Source organism: Mirounga angustirostris, unplaced genomic scaffold (assembly GCF_029215605.1).
Source record: "Mirounga angustirostris isolate CCGP_5_RB_7025 unplaced genomic scaffold, mMirAng1.0.hap1 SCAF_11, whole genome shotgun sequence".
Lineage (NCBI taxonomy): Eukaryota > Metazoa > Chordata > Mammalia > Carnivora > Phocidae > Mirounga > Mirounga angustirostris.
Genome location: NW_026991719.1, coordinates 11,583,620 through 11,600,952, shown reverse-complemented (window position 1 = coordinate 11,600,952; position 17,333 = coordinate 11,583,620). Strand labels below are relative to the sequence as shown.

General features: G+C 40.2%; 1 long non-coding RNA gene across 1 annotated transcript in view; it reads left to right on the top strand.

Moving 5' to 3' along the window:
• LOC129045800 (uncharacterized) overlaps window positions 1-17,333 on the top strand; it is a 239,935-nt gene that overhangs the window by 68,113 nt on the left and 154,489 nt on the right. Inside the window, exon 4 of the long non-coding RNA XR_010406040.1 lies at window positions 5,245-5,323. This is a non-coding gene — a long non-coding RNA (uncharacterized LOC129045800). The remainder of the gene's footprint in view (window positions 1-5,244; window positions 5,324-17,333) is intronic.

The following is a 17,333-nucleotide window of genomic DNA, read 5'->3' as shown; positions in this document are numbered from 1 at the left end:
GTTTGCTTGTTTTTTTCTTGAATTCCACATATGAATGAAATAATATGGTATTTGCCTTTCTCTGAATAACTTATTTCAGTTAGCATTATATCCTTTAGATCCATCCATGTTGTTGCAAACAGCAAGATTTCATTCTTTTTTATTGCTGAGTAATATTCCTGTGTGTGTGTGTGTGTGTGTGTATGTACATATCACTTCTTTATGCATTCATTTATTGATGGACACTTGGGTTGCCTCCATAATTTGGCTATTGTAAATAATGCTGCAATAAGCATAGGGGTGCATATATCTTTTCAAATTAGTGTTTTATTTTTCTTTCGGTAAATACCCAGTAGCAGAATTACTGGATTGTATGGTAATTCTATTTTTAATTTTTTGAGGAATCTCCTTATTGTTTTCCTCAGTGGCTGCACCAGTTTGCATTCCCACCAACAATTCACAGAGCTTCCTTTTTCTCCGCATCCTTGCCGATACTTGTTGTTTCTTGTGTTTTTATTTTAGCCATTCTGACAGGTGTGAGGTGATACCTCACTGTGGTTTTAATTTGTATTTCCCTGATGACAAGTGATGTGGAGCATCTTTTCATGTGTCTGTTGACCATCTGTATGTCTTCTTTGGAGAAATGTCTGTTCATGTCTTCTGCCCATTTTTAATTGGGTTAGTTGTTTCTTTGGTGTTGAGTTGTATAAATTCTTTATATATTTTGGATATTAACCCCTTATTTGCAAATATTTTCTCCCATCCAGTGGGTTGTCTTTTTGTATTGTTGGATGGTTTCCTTTGGGGTGCAAGAGCTTTTTATTTTGATATAGTTCCAGTAGTTTACATTTGTTTTTTTTCCCCTTGCCTCAGGAGATATACCTAGAAAAATATTGTTATGACTGATGTCAGAGAAATTACTGCCTATGTTCCCTTTTAGGATTCTTATGTTTTTGGGCCTCACATTTAGGTCTTTAATCCATTTTGAGTTTATTTTTGTATATGGTGTAAGGAAATGGTCCAGTTCCTTTCTTTTGCATGTAGCCGTCAAGTTTTCCCAACACTGTTTGTTGAGGAGACTGTTTCCCCATTGCATATTCTTGCCTCATTTGTTGTAGATTAATTGACCATATAATTGTGCACTTATTTCTGGGCTCTCTATTATGTTCTATTGATCTATGTGTCTATTTTTGTGCCAGTACCACACTGTTTTGATTACTACAGCTTTGTAGTATATCTTGAACTCTGGGATTGGGATACCTCCAGCTTTGTTCTTTCTTTTCAAGATTGCTTTGGCTATTCAGGGTCTTTTGTGGTTCCATACAAATTTTAGGGTTAATTGTTCTAGTGCTATGAAAAAATGCTGTTGGTATTTATGTAGGGATTGCATTAAATTTGTAGATTGCTTTGGGTAATATAGACATTTTAACAACATTTGTTCTCCCAATCCATGAGCATGGAATATCTTTCTATTTGTTTGTATCATCTTCAATTTCTGTCATCAATGTTTTATAGTTTTCAGAATACAGGTCTTTCACTTACTTGGTTAAGTTTATTCCTAGGTATTTTTTTCTTTTTGATGAAGTTTGTAAATGGAGCTGTTTTCTTAATTTCTTTCTGCTACTTCATTATTAGTGTACAGAAATGCAACAGATTTCTGTATATTGATTTTGTATCCTGTGACCTTACAGAATTCATCCATCAGTTCTAGAAATTTTTGGTGGAGTCTTTAGAGTTTTCTATATGTAATATCATGTCATCTGCAAATAGTGCAAGTTTTACTTCTTCCTTACCAATTTGGATGCCTTTTATTCTTTTTTTCTTGTCTGATTGCTGTGCCTAGGATTCCAGCACTATGTTGAATAAAAGTGGTGAGAGCATGCATCTTTGTCTTGTTTCATAGAGGAAAGCCTAAGAAAATAATTATTAATATGCACAAATATTTAGCCACATAATGCTCAAGATGTTCTATATGGGATTTTAAAAAAATTATATCTAGAACTGCAGCAACCCTAGATAGTCAATAGGGTGGATGAAGTAACTGCCATAGGCATTCGACTGAATACTATGTAGTAAATAAAAATTACAGAAGAATAATTAATGACATAGGATGTGTTTTTCTTTAAGGCAGTAACCTAAGTCAAGATGACTACTGTAGTTGTATGCATCAGAGCATCCCATATCCACATTCAAGGAAGGAAGAAGAGTGAAGGAGCTGTAACAGAGAGTACTGTTGGCATATTTATTCCTTTATAAGGCAAAAAGGTCTTTTGCAGAAGTTCCCAGCAGAGTTCCTTTTCCCTCTAGTTGACCAGATCTGTCATCTGGATACCCATTTCTATAGGAGAGACCAGGAATGTAAGTTTTTTTGTTTTTGTTTTGCTTTTTTTTTTTTTTTTTTAAAACCTCTTTAGTAGAAAGTGGCAAGGGAGAAGAGAATTGGGATGGCTATTGTATACCAACAGACGCTATCCATCATACTTTATTCACTGTTCTGAGACATTATTCCAGGGCTGCATAACCCTAGCTTTAGAGTCTCAACTGTTTTCCAAATTTCCAGGTGCCTTGAAAGAGGGGGAGGGATTAATTCCTTTTCTCAGAGAAGTCCTTGTTTAGAACTCCTATGGGCTTATTAATTTAGTAGGCTTTTCTCACCACTTTTGGATTTTAGTTTTCATTTTGTTTTCAGGTTTATTATCCCAGGAACTATAGTATAACTATAGTGATGAGGAAATTATATAACTATTTTGAATAACTGGAACAGACAAGCAATCCAGAGACTTCATTTATTTTTTGATCATATGGTAAAGGGATTTATGTGTCATCCTGTTGTGCATTTTTGGACAGAAGCTTAGGGTGCTATGTTAGCACCAAGTAAGAATTTAAGGAGGTAAGAGCCTTTATTTTTAACAGCCAGCAGTGGACTTAGAATATCCAATTGGAATGGAATTTACTGTGGCTCTACCTTTGAAATATAACTGGGCTGTTACTGAGCTCCTGAAATAGCAAACACGGAAAAGAAAGACTCAATTTTAACTAATAACGCATCTATACACAAAAGCCTTTTGCTTGACCCTCATTAATACAACTAAAATCTATTTCCATTTACTTGTGGAGAAAAAGCTTGATTTTCTCATTTCTTCCTTAATAAACACTGATAACTACACCCTGAAAAAATACCGTCCACATGCAGTGTCTTCTTCCCCAGGGTCCCATCAAATTAAAATTACTCAATTCCCCCAGTGCAAACACAAATTTCTCTTGTCAGATCATATAAATTAGGGCCAAAAATACAACCTGAAAATTAGAGTAAATAATAAAGAACACTCTTGCCCACATGCTAGTAGACCAAGTTCTAAAAATTAGCAGCTCTCTCTAAAAATGTTTTCATCCATATATTATAAAGGAAAATGAAAAGACCCAAGAAACAAAAGGAATTTTTACTGAAATTAATTTTGTTTTATTTTGGAATTGGAATTCATGGTTAATTCTAAATTTCTATGTCTTATTTTTAAGAATACAAAGGAAGCTGATGAACAATCCTTAAGTATATCTGCTTAACGTACCCATACAAATGGAAACCCATCACTTCATCAATGCGGCCATTTCTACCTATGACCAAACGACACTGCATAACAATACCATTCTGTGTGGTTCATTACTGACCGCTTCAAAGATCAGTCCAGTTTGTTCCTTGAGAACCTCAACTATCCACTCAGTTGGCAACCGATGGTGCTGAGTTGTGACATAACTGACATTTATCAAGGTCTTACTCAGTGCCATGCATTATTTTAAGTGTTTTACATGTGTCTTCTCAGTTAGTCTTCAGGACAATGCTATAGCCATGTGTTATTATTAATTATTATCATTCTATTTATTTGGGGAATTCATACCTTAGTCAGTAGGAAGCAAATGTTTCTAGATGCCCTTCTCCAGCTGTATTTCTTGTCCTTACACATTGTAAGAAAGGTGTACTCAAAACGAAAGCACCATATACTCACCCACAGATGTGCTATAAGGTGTGGGCCAAAGGTGGATTGGCAGTTATCAAGTAGAGGGGTGGGATAGAATATGGGGCCAGCTTAACCTTGTTTTACTTTATTGTTGCCACCTTCCCAAAGGCCCAAATTGGGTATGGGTAGATTTTAAGAGTAATATAAGTCGATTGTGTCTGTGTGGATTTCACAGTTTTAAGCTGTAACACAAACATGTCTTTATTTCAACTTGAAATTCAACATCTAAATCCACTAAAAGAGAGAGTATTGTGTTTTAACAAAATGCCATACAACCACCAAATTAGGGTAGGGCTTTGAGTAGACTGCTTGGGGTAGATTTGACCTGCCCATGAAGATGCACCCCACAAGGGTGACAGTCATATCACTTCTCTGCCCAAGTGTCTTATTGTCACTTCTAGCTACTGGCCACTGCTGACTATTAGAGAACAACATATGTTCCAAGCTAGGACAACCAAATTTGCTGGCATAGGAATTAAGAATCAGGATTCAGAGAAGGATAGGAATCCTCTGCGTCTGGCTTGAACTGAGGGCATGGAAATTTAGGATCTGTGGAGGGATGGCCCTGAGCACAGAGAAACAAAGATAACTGAGGAAAGAAAAAAAAGAATAAAATACATGAGCAGGGAAAAGCAGTGCTTAGAGACCATATGGTATAATATGGTAGGAAAAAGGGAGAGACTGCCTTTCTATGGGTTTGGACAAATGTATAATGATATGTATCCACCATTAGAGTATCATGGAGAAAACTTTCACTGCCCTAAAAATCTCCTGTGCTCTGCATATTCATCCTTCCCTCTCCCCTACCCTTGGCAACCACTGATCTTTTCACAGTCTCCATAGCTTTGCATTTTCCAGAATGTCATATAGTTGGAATCAAACAGTATATAGCCTTTTTAGATTGGTTTCTTTCACTTACTAATATGCATTGGAATTCCCGCCATGTCTCTTCATGGTTTGATAGCTCATTTCTTTTTAGTACTGAATAATATTCCGTCGTCTGGATGGACCACAGTTTATTTATCCATTCACCTACTGAAGTACATCTTGCCTGCTTCCAAGGCTTGGCAATTACAAATAAAGCTGCTGTAGACATCCAAGTGCAGGTTTTTTGTGTGGACATTGTTTTCAACTCCTTTGGGTAAATACCAAAAAGTGTGATTTATGGATTGGATGATAGGAGTATGTTTAGTTTTGTAAGAAACTGCCAAAGTGTCTTCCAAAGTGGCCAAACCATTTTGCTTTCCCACAGGTTGAGAGAGTTCCTGTTGCTCCACATCCTTGCCAGCATCTGGTGTTGTCAGTGCTCCAGATTTTGGGCATTCTAATAGGTACGTAGCGGTATCTCATTTTAATTTACATTTACCTGCTGACAAAGATGTGGAACATCTTTCCATATGCTTATTTGACATTTTTATAGCTTCTTTGGTGAGGTATCTGTGAAGGCCTTTGGTCCATGTTTTAATTTTTTTTTTTTTTTAAAGATTTTATTTATTTATTTGACAGAGACACAGTGAGAAAGGAAACACAAGCAGGGGGACTGGGAGAGGGAGAAGCAGGCTTCCCACGGAGCAGGGAGCCTGATGCGGGGCTCAATCCCAGGACCCCGGGATCATGACCTGAGCGAAGGCAGACGCTTAACAACTGAGCCACCCAGGCGCCCCTTAATTTGGGTTGTTTTGTTTTCTTATTGTGGAGTTTTAAGTGTTCTATGTATATTTTGGATCATAGTCCTTTATCAGATGTCTTTTGCAAATATTTTCTCACCATCTATGACCTATCTTCTCATTCTCTCGACAGTCTTTTGCACAGCAGAAATAATTTTAGTGAAGTCCAGCTTGTCAATTATTTCTCTCATGGATTGTGTCTTTGGTGTTGTATCTAAAAAGTCACTGCCTACTGTTGGTACGCAAACTCTGCAGGAGCATCCCAGGTGTAATCTGAAACGGGTCCCCATTTCTGGGGCAAGGCAGAGAGACCAAAGAAAGAGGCAGGCCACTCGAGGTTGGTAACTGACGAGTTTAATAAGTAAGGGAACTTACCCGCGAGGCTTGTCTTGAGCAACAGCAAGATGAGTAGATCTCCACACCTGCCCATCAAATCTAAAAAGTTTCTATACAGGAATTAACTGGGTTCAGTCATGTATACTGTCTGGATGGTCTTAACACCACATCACTATCTCAAAGCAGCCTCTGGAAGTGGGGAAGGCAAACGAAATCCACATTCCAAGGATAGGGGAAGAGGTGTGGAGCCTCTGATTGCTGGGGTCCAGCTCACGGCTCAGCTGGTGATCCTGTCCTCTCAATGACTTCCCCCAACACCCAGCCAGAGGTTTTCTCCTATGCTATCTTCTAGGGGTTTTGTAGTCTTGCGGTTTATATTCAGGTCTGTGATTCACTTTCAGTTAACTTTGGATGTGGTTATAAAACATAAGGCGTCCTTGTACTTGTGGTATTGGAACTGTTCTGCATCTTGACTTTGGTGGTGGATCTATAGATCTACACTTGTGATAGATTGTATAGAATTAATACCCATACAAGTATAAGTAAAACTGATGAAATCTGAATAAGATCAGTAGGTTACATCACCATCAATATCCCGGTTGTCAGATTACATTATAGTTTTGCAAAATATTGCCATTGGGGGAAACGGGTAACGTGTACATGGGATCTCTCTGTATTATTTCTTCTGATTTCATATGAATCCCTATAATTATCTAAATAAAAAAGGACTACAGGTTAAGCCCAAGAACTAACCTATGTGGTCTTTGGAATCACAGAATTAATGTTAGAGTTGGGAAAGTCCTTAAAACAGCATTTCTGGGGCACCTGGGTGGCTAGTCGTTAGGCATCTGCCTTCGGCTCAGGTTGTGATCTCAGGGTCCTGGGATCGAGCCCCGCATCGGGCTCCCTGCTCCGTGGGAGCCTGCTTCTCCCTTTCCCTCTGCCTACCACTCTGCCTACTTGTGCTCTCTATCTCTCTGTCAAATAAATAAATAAAAAATATCTTTAAAAAAAATTAATAAATCTTTTTGGGGCGCCTAGGTGGCTCAGTTGTTAAGTGTCTGCCTTCGGCTCAGGTCATGATCCCAGGGTCCTGGGATCGAGCCCCGCATCGGGCTCCTGGCTCGGTGGGAAGCCTGCTTCTCCCTCTCCCACTCCCCTGCTTGTGTTCCCTCTCTCACTGTGTCTCTCTCTGTCAAATAAATAAATAAAATCTTTAAAAAAACCCAACATTTCCTAGATCATGTTCTCAGGAAGGTACTTCATAACATAGTCTGTGAAAAAAAAAAAGTGAGTTCATGTTCAAATAGGTGAAGGATGCTGTATATTTTAAATTCCATCCTGGAGATTTACTATGCTTATCACTTTAATAATAAAAGTCCTGAAAATGTCTGCATATTAGTCATACGTGGCTTTGATCATTACTGGGTTACAAACATCCACAGAATCTCAATAGCATAAAAAGTAAACAGCTTAGGGGCTGGGGCTTTGCTGATCTAGGGTGGGCTTGGCTAAGATGATCTGCTTCTGTTCCATGTGACTCACATCCTCCTCTTTAACTCTGTTTCCCCAAATTATTTCATTGTGCTAGGTGCTGCAAATAATGGTGATCGAAGTAGACAAAATCCCAACCATCTGGTGAGGGAGGCAGAGAATCAAATTATCACAGAAACAAAATATAAATACACGGTGTGATAGGTGCTTTCTGAAAGAAAGATACACAAGACTCTAAGTGCATTTAAAATAGGGATTTGACCTTGTCTGAGGGAGCGAAGTTGGTGAAGGAAGTTTCCCAATAGATGTGCCATTTGAGCTGGTATCTGAAAGATAAGTAAGCATTGGTCAGGAGAAGCATGACAGCAGCTGTGTCCCAAGCAGTATGAAGCCCGTGGCCCATTTATAGTCATTGTGGCTGGAGTGTAGGTAGTGAGAAGAAAAGAATTGTGAGGCAAAACCAAAAAGGAGGGAGGCACCTGGGTGGCTCAGTCACTTAAGCGTCTGACTCTTGATTGACGCTCAGGTCATGATGTCAGGGTGGTGAGATGGAGCCCTGCATCAGGCTCTTTGCTCAGTGTGGAGTCTGCTTCAGATTCTCTCTCTCTCTCTCCCTCCGCCCCTCCCCCACTCGCATGCGCACTCTCACTCATAAATGAATAAATAAAATCTTAAAAAAAAAACAAAAAGGAAGGCTGGGCTGCACTGGATAGAGCCTCAGGGTTCATGGGACAAATTCAGGGCTTCATTGTAAGAGGCCTAGGAAGCCAGTGAATGATGCTAATTAACAAGCAACATGACCAGTTTTGTGGATCGAGAGGCCCTTTGTGTGGCCATAGTGCGGAGGTGGGGGGATGAGAGGGAAGAAGGGAAAACCAGTCAAAACGCTTTTATTCTCATTTCTAGTAAGTTCTGTAAATATCCCTTAGTGTGTGTTTAGAGAAATTGTATAGCAAACATAGTTTTGCTGGTATATTGTAAATGTTTTTTATAACTATTGCTCTAGAATCATTTGCAGCATTCACAGTCCGGGGATGTTTAAACTGTGCCCTTAAGCTTGAGGAAAGGACACACATTGGGCTTCCCCCAGGGGTGGGTTAGCGACTGTGTTCTGTACTTTTAATTTCCTTTTCCATGCATGACAAGATTTTCTTCTTAAGATAAACCTATTAGGGTTGTGATTTTTCATTTAGCAAAACTTAGAAAAATTAGATTCAGCTGTGATTCTAAATCAGTTATTATGTCCTCAAGGTTTTGGAACCCTCTGTGGCATCTCAAGTGATTTTTCTACTTAAAATGAACGTTTATGCATCTGTCATTCTTTGTGGCTGAACCATGTACTTCTCCCAAGAGAATAACCGAGTATGTCCTCAATAAGAGGATAAATAGAAGAGACACTCATCCAAAAAAAAAAAAAAAAAAAGGCATTATGAAGGGCCTGACAGAGACATCAGACTGGGTGGCTAGAAATAGTTCCCAGGAGACGCTGGAAGGAACAACAACTGGAGAAGGACGTTAGGTGAGATGGTGTCTTCAGAAGGTTGGCAGTGGGAAAGTGGCAGCTGACATGGAAAATAAATAATTGCCCTCCCCTTGGTTTATGAGCCACCTTCTTCAGAAGAAGAGAAGCTCTCCCACAACTGAGGTCGCCAGCAACTCTGAGGCGTGTGGGAAGTATAGCACTTCCATCCAACCCCATCCCTTCTCATTCCTGGAAGACGCAGTGAGAACTTTGGGAGGGGGACGGCAGTCCATGGTGAGGAAAGAGCCAGAATGGAAAGGCAACCCATGTGCTCTTATGGCTGGAAGCTGGCTCTAACTCTGTAGGTGGCCCAGCCGGTTATTGGGCCAGGGCTCCAACCCCTAGCTGCTGGGCATGTTGGCCCCTAACAGCTCACAGCTGCCCCTTTCTCTGAAGATTTGCCCTCAATTGGATGGTAGCTGCCTCACCTGGAAGTGAAGCCCACCATCCCCACCCCCAGAGGCCAGGGCTAATGATTTATTGGCATGGGGGCCATTTGTGCCCCAGAGCTGCTGATGGGATCGGATTGAAGCTGGTCTCTAGCCAAGCCCACTCCCCTGCACCCCACCCTATCCTGCTTCCATCCCTCCCTTTCTCTTGAGGGCTCTCCTTCGATGAACCACGTACCTTCAAAACTGTGTCAGGCCTGGCTGCTAGGGAACTGATTCTAAGACAGGGGCTTGGCAGTGAACAAACAGTTACTTAATTTTTTTTTTTGAGAATAATTCACTGATTAACACAAGTCTGGTAAAAATACCTTCTCTGCCTTTCAAACACTTCAACGGGCCATTAAGAGGTACTTGCCAAAGACTGCTGCTATCCACTGAATAAGACACCTGGGCAGCTTGGCTCAGGCACAGGTGTTAAATCGCAATGCCTGGTATCCTGGGAAGGTTACATTAAGCCCTCAGACTGTAGTCCCACGGGAGAGTTCCTACAGCGCATGGGTGGGCAAACTATGACCCAATGGGGCAAATCTGGCCCGCAGCCCATTTTTGTATAACCTATAAGCTAAGAATAGCTTTATATTTTTAAATGCCCCCCCCAATCAAAAGAAGAATATTTGGGGGGTGTGAAATTATATGCAATTGAAATTTTCGTGTCCGCAAATACGGTTTTATTGTCTCCCAGCCACACCCATTTGCTTACTGATGATCTGCGGCTGCTTTCCTCCTGCAGCAGCAGAATGGAGTGGGGGCAGCAGAGGCTGTAGAGCCGGCAAAGCCTACAATATTTACTGTCTGCTTTTATCGGGAAAGTTGCTGATTCGGGCTGTAGAGGAATGAGTCCTGCTCTGTTTGACAGAGTTTGCTCTGAATAGCTCGTTCCAGCTGTTAGAAGACTTCTATTTTTTTCTAACAAGTCTGAGCTGAGCAGAGCACAGGGGAGTAGTTGTGTATGTGGCTAATGGAGGAGGGAGCACTGAGTCAGAGGTACAAACCCACAGTGAGCATTGCAACCTTGAGAGGAGACCCACAGGCAGTTTTTGTCACTAAGAGGAATGAAGAGGTCGACTTGAAGCGGAAGGGACTTGGAGAGGTGGGGAGAATGGTGTGGGCCAGTAGGGAACTCAGAGCTGAAATCAGTGAAAATCAGTAATTGCATCTGCTTAGTGTCTAAGCCCCAGGAGCCCCCATTGAAGCAGCCAGAATGGATCGAATTTCTGCTGGGGGAAAGGCTTGCTATTGATCATGCAGACACATCCACCAATCCTGCATCTTCTCAGAAATCATTACTCTCTAAGAAATCCTGTCTAGAAATAGGATCCTCCATCACTTTCCTGATGACTTGAGAAAGCATTCTAGACAGGATGAAGTCAGCAGGATGGATCCCTGCAAACTAAGCTAAAGAGGGGAGAATGTGTGAAGGTGAGTGGGAGCCCATTCAAATTCAACTCACACTTGTTTGATACAGAGCAAAGTTCTTGTGTATGCTACCCGTCCATTATGAGCCCCAATTTATGGATGGAGAAACTAAGACTCCAACAGTTCTAAAACATTTTTTGCAGGATCACAGTGCTAGCGAGAGAAATTAGCTGAAAATAACAATGTTGGCAAACCAGACAGGCATCAGGGAGTGAGAAGGGGAAGAGGGAGGTCGTGGGGGGATTCCACTGTACATAGGGACCCAGGTGGGCAGCCCTGGATTTTGGCCTTGAACTCTGTAGATTCAGACCAGTTACCAGAGTGGGCCTGGGACCAGGGTGAGCACATTAAGGAGGTTGGAGACAATGAAAACAACTCAGGCTCTAATTATGAGTTGAAGGTAGAATGTTGCCGGGTTTTCTGGGAAGGAAAGGCTGCATACACAGTGAATGAGAGCATGGAGCCTGGAACCAGACTCCCCAGCTACTAGCTATGTGAGCTTGGGAAAGTCACTTAACTCCTCTGTGCCACAGTAAAATGAGACCAACAATAGTACCTATTCCATAGGGTTGCTATGAAGATTAAAATGGGTTAATATTTGTAAAATGTAAATATGCCTTCATTACATAAGGTAGATAATGGAGATCATTAGTGCTTGTAGACATTGAACAACCAGTTCTCTAAAAAAATGTTTAAAGAAATCTGATTTATAGCATTTGTTAATTCCCATAGTGTAAGTACTCCCATGGTGGCAGGTATGAAGCTACTGATGTGGCATCATTGAACGACAAATTGGGAAGAGGTAAGTATAGTAGCACACCATTATATGGTATTTCCAACATACAGATACAACAGATGTATTTGATCTCAAGAGCTTGATCATATAATGCAGTAAGATAATTAGAAAGTGATGAGTTTTGAGTATTAACCTTGTTTTAAAAATAATTTAATTGTAAGTTTACGTAATTTAATTTTTAATATAGGCTATGTTTAACAATTGACTTTCACATCCTGACATTTTTTTGGAGAGAGAGAGAGAGAGAGTGAGCATGAGCAGGAGGAGGGGTGGAGGGAGAATCTTAGGCAGGCTCCACACTCAGCACAGAGCCAGATGTGGGGCTCAATCTCACGACCCTGAGATCATGACCTGAGCTGAAATCAAGAGTTGGATGCTTAACCGACTGAGCCACCCAGGTGCCCCTCTTATCCTGACATTTTAACAATTGGCCTTCTCAAGCAAGTATGAGGTGAATTCAGCATGGCTGTACTGAATGGCATGTAGTTTAGAGGCTGTAGCCTGTGGCAAAGGAGAGGTCTGTAGGATGAGTTGCTAAGTGGAAGAGCCAAACCTCTGTGCTCCAGTGGCCATGAACATTGGTTAAAATGTGGGGTACAGGTGACTGCATCTTTACAGGTAGACCTCTCCTGGTGGCAGCAGGAGGTGCTGCCAACTCAGCACTGTCAACTTCTGGAAACCATCCCAGACCACACATCTGCCCTTGTAGCTTCCCCCTTGAAAGGGGGTGGATTTATGGAAGCCTTTCTTTATTGTGGAACACAAAGGAGCCATGCTGGATTATGTTGGCAGCACAGCTGAACACAATGAGGGCTTAGTTTGGGAATTTGGGTAGTGCTTGATCAGCACTGGGATAATTCAAATGTATAATGACAGGAAAACAAAGCATGTTGTTATCCCATCCATGTTTTCCCCTGCTTTCCTTGTATTCTTCCTTGAGGGTTATCAGGATGTTGAATCATTGTCCCAGAGAGGATGGTACAGGATGTGTTAGAGCTGTCCTTGAGGAAAAAAGTCAACCTCTGAATATAGTTGTAGATTTATTCTGAGAAGTGCTTTCAGCCTTCTCATTTCCCTCCTACACACACACACACACATACACACACACACATACACACAGCATTAGTAGATGTTCAATAAAGTTTTTTTAATGAATGAATGAATAAATGAATGGAACAGTTTGACTTAGAGCAAAGATTTTTTTCAAGAAAAAGATTTAACCCTTGATGTGAAAAGAGTTCTACAACACTGTGATAGAATTATCATTCATAACATACACTTCCTTTTTCCCACCTCCACTAGAGGAATATTACATTTTGCTGTTCCATTGATGTTGGGCTCAGTCATGTGACTTACTGTGGCCAATGAGGTGTTAGCAGGCATGATGCAAGTAAAGTTTTTAAGCATACCTGAGGGTTGGGTGTGCACACTTGTGCCTCTGCTGTCAGAAGAGCTCCCCCTGAGGTTGTGGAGAGAGGGGAACCCTCTTACACTGTTGGTGGGAATGCAAGTTGGTGCAGCAACTTTGGAAAACAGTGTGGAGGTTCCTCAAAAATTTAAAAATAGAGCTACCCTATGACCCAGCAATTGCACTCCTGGGTATTTACCCCAAAGACACAGATGTAGTGAAAAGAAGGGCCATATGCACCCCAATGTTCATAGCAGCAATGTCCGCAATAACCAAACTGTGGAAAGAGCCGAGATGCCCTTCAACAGATGAATGGATAAAGAAGATGTGGTCCATATGTACAATGGAATATTACTCAGCCATCAGAAAAGATGAATACCCAACTTTTACATCAACATGGATGGGACTGGAGGAGATTATGCTAAGTGAAATAAGTCAAGCAGAGAACGTCAATTATCATATGGTTTCACTTATTTGTGGAACATAAGGAATAACATGGAGGACATTAGGAGAAGGAAGGGAAAAATGGGGGGAGGGCATCGGAGGGGGAGACGAACCATGAGAGACTATGGACTCCGAGAAACAAACAGGGTTTTAGAGGGGAGGGGGAAGGGGGGATTGGTTAGCCCGGTGATGGGTATTAAGGAGGGCACATACTGCATGGAGCACTGGGTGTTATACGAAAACAATGGATCGTGGATCACCACATCAAAAACCAATGATGTATTGTATGGTGACTAACATAACATAATAAAAAAAAAAAAAAAAAAAAGAAGAGCTCCCCCTGGGGAGTTGCTACATCTTCAGCCTGAGCTGAAGAATGAAATATATTTGAACAGAACAGAGCCTAGTCCACAGCAAGGCAAGCCTGGCTGGGCCCACAGCTTGAAGCAGAACAGCCTTTTAGAGGCCAACCAATCCAAACTCAGCCAACTCAGACACATGAGTGTAGTTGTTTGTTATGCAGCAATAACTTGACTAATACAACCAGAGGTGGACCTTAAGGCTAAATGCTTCAGGGCCATACACTGAGTCATGGTCCTGGTAAGAATTGGATGGGATTAATACCTTTGTATCAAGATGTTATAGGCAGATGGAACACTTTTTCAATTAATCACCCATCCACTATGTTTATTGAGAACCCATCATGTGCTGGATACTTTGTTAGATGCACAAGTACAACATGGCATTGAAAACCCAAATCCCACTCTTGAATTCAAAGGATCAGTACTCTACTTTCATATAAGAAGCTTGGATCATGGTTATTCTGAATATATGTGGTCTCTGCCTGCATTCTCTCCATTAAGGGACATATGAACCTCTTGAAATTTTCTACTGGCACTTTTTGAGAGAGAAAGAGGTGGAAAGAAACTTTTTTCCTCTCTTTGTTTAAAAAGTCACTTGGTTTAGGGTGCTGGGTGGCTCAGTCGGTTAAGCGTCTGCCTTCAACTCGGGTCATGATCCGAGGGTACTGGGATCAAGCCCCACATCGGGCTCCCTGCTCAGCAGGGAGTTTGTTTCTCCCTCTGACCCTCCTCCCTCTTGTGCCCTCTCTCTCTGAAATAAATAAATAAAATCTTAAAAAAAAAAAGCCACTTCATTTATGCTTCAGTTAGGGCTCTTATTGCTGCAAGAGATGGAAACCCAACTCAAAGTGGGTTAAGTCTAAAAAGAAACCTACTAGGGCGCCTGGGTGGCTCAGTTGGTTAAGCGACTGCCTTCGGCTCAGGTCATGGTCCTGGAGTCCCGGGATCGAGTCCCGCATCGGGCTCCCTGCTCGGCAGGGAGTCTGCTTCTCCCTCTGACCCTCCCACCTCTCATGTACTCCCTCTCTCTCATTCTCTCTCTCTCAAATAAAAATAAATAAAATCTTAAAAAATAAAAATAAAAAAAAAAATAAAAAAAAACCTACTAGTCCCTTAACTTAAAATTCCAGAGAATTAGCATCATGAAAAGATGGACCCAGGGGTTCAAGTTATATCATTAGGATTCATTTTCTCTCTATCCCTTGGCTCTACTCTTTTCTGTGTTGGCTTTAGTCCCATAGTCCTGTGGCAAAAAGATGACAGCCCAAAACTCCAGGTTTTCATCATCCCAGATTCAAATCCAAAGGAAAAGGTTTTTTCTTCTGTAGCTCCCACCAAGTCCAGGGATTGACTCTTACTGGGACTATTGCTTCCCTTGAGTCACAGCATATCCCTAAACTAATTGTTGTGGTTGAGGGAATGAAATGTTCTGATTGGCCAGGGATGAGTTATGTATCATGAGTGTGACTTTCTCCCTCAAAGAGTCACAAGCAAAGAAGGAAAAGAGAAAATGGGAGTATTAGAAATAAGGTAAAAGAAAATTTTATGGATAAAAAAGAAAAATATAGGTAGGTTACTTTAAAAAGTAAATATGTTGGCAAATTGATTTTTGACAAGGGTGCTACATGTAAAACAATGAAGTTGGACCCTTACCTCATAGCATGTACAAAAATTAACATGAAATGGACCAAAAACCTAAATGTAAGAGCCAAAACTATAACACTCTTAGAAAAATACATGGGACTAAATGTTTGTGGTCTTGGATTTGGCAGTGGATTCTTAGATATGACACCAAAGGCATAAGCAACAAAAGAAAAACTAGATAAATTCAACTTCACTAAAGTTAAAAATAATTTGCACTTCAATGATTATCAAGAAAGCCAGAAGACAACCCCACAGAATGGGAGAAAATATTTTCAAATCGCATGTCTGATAAAGAACTTATATCTAGAATATATAATGAAGTCTTAAAACTCAGTAATAAAAAGACATAACCCCCTTTAAAAAATGGGCTATGGGTCTGAATAGACATTTCTCCAGAGAAGATATGCAAATGGCCAATAAGCACATGAAAAGAAGCTCAATATCATTAGTCATGAGAGAAATGGAAATCAAATCCACAATTAGATATCACTTCACACCCGTGAGGATGGGTATAAAATAAAAGTAAGACAATAAGTTGGCAAGCATGTGGGAAAATTGGAACCTTTATACACTGCTGGTGGGAATGTAAAATGGTGCAGCCACTATGGAAAACAATGTGATAGTTGCTCACTCCTACATATACACCTAAGAGAAATGAAAACACAGCCCCACAAAAAATGGTATGCAACTGTTCATAGCGGCATATTCATAATAGCTAAGAAGTGGAATCTATCCAAGTGTCTATCAACTACTGAATGGATAAAGAAAATGTGGCACATCCATACAATGGAATATTATTTGACCACACACACAAAAAAGAAATAGTGATAAAAGCTACAACATGGGTGAACCTTGAAAACATTATGCTAAGTGACAAAAGCTGGTCACAAAAGATCACATATTATATGATCCCATGTCTATAAAATGTCAAGCATAGGCAAATCTATAGAGGCAGAAAGTAGTTAGGGGTTACCTAGTACTGCAGGGCATGTGAGAATTGGGAGGTGATAATTAAAAGGCCTGGAATTTCCTTTTGGAGTGATAAAAATGTTCTCAAATTGGGCAATGACCACACAGCTCTGTGAATATACTAACAACCATTGAATTGTATATTTTAATTTTGTGGTATATGAGTTGTATTTAAATAAATCTATTACATAAGGAGAGTAAATATCTATCAACATGAAATAGTCCAGTTTCCTCAAACTAATAGTTTATGATCCCAACTGTGAAGTAGATATTGGGGTTATGTATTCATAAGATAGCTTATTTGATATTTTCCTTCATACAGATTTGAGTATCTACATCTAATTTTCCTTTTCCCCCATTTGATTTCTTATTAAAGTATGTTCTGTATCATGAAAACTTGCTCTTGTATGAAAAATAATAATAAATCATAATGAATCATAACAAAATGACAAAAAATGGACTGATTTGGGAATTATTTCTCAATTTACATTTATATTATGTTAGGAATTTCAGATTATGCAAGGATGATTGCTATCATTTATTAATAGAATAATCCATATAAAACAATCAATATGTATTAGGTTTGGTTATCTTTTACAGGCATGCCTAATTAGCATTTTCTACTTACATTTCTTAATAAAAATAGAATCTCCTAGTGTTCTGAGGATTGCATTAATTTGTAACACATGATGGCACAAAAAAGAAAGGAAATTTTAAGTCTTCATTATGATCTGGAAGAGAAAATAAATAGCAGGCTCATTAAATTTCCCACTGATATCCAATTAGAAAGTTTTCTCACACTGGGGAGGCCAATAAAGTTATAAAAATGGATCT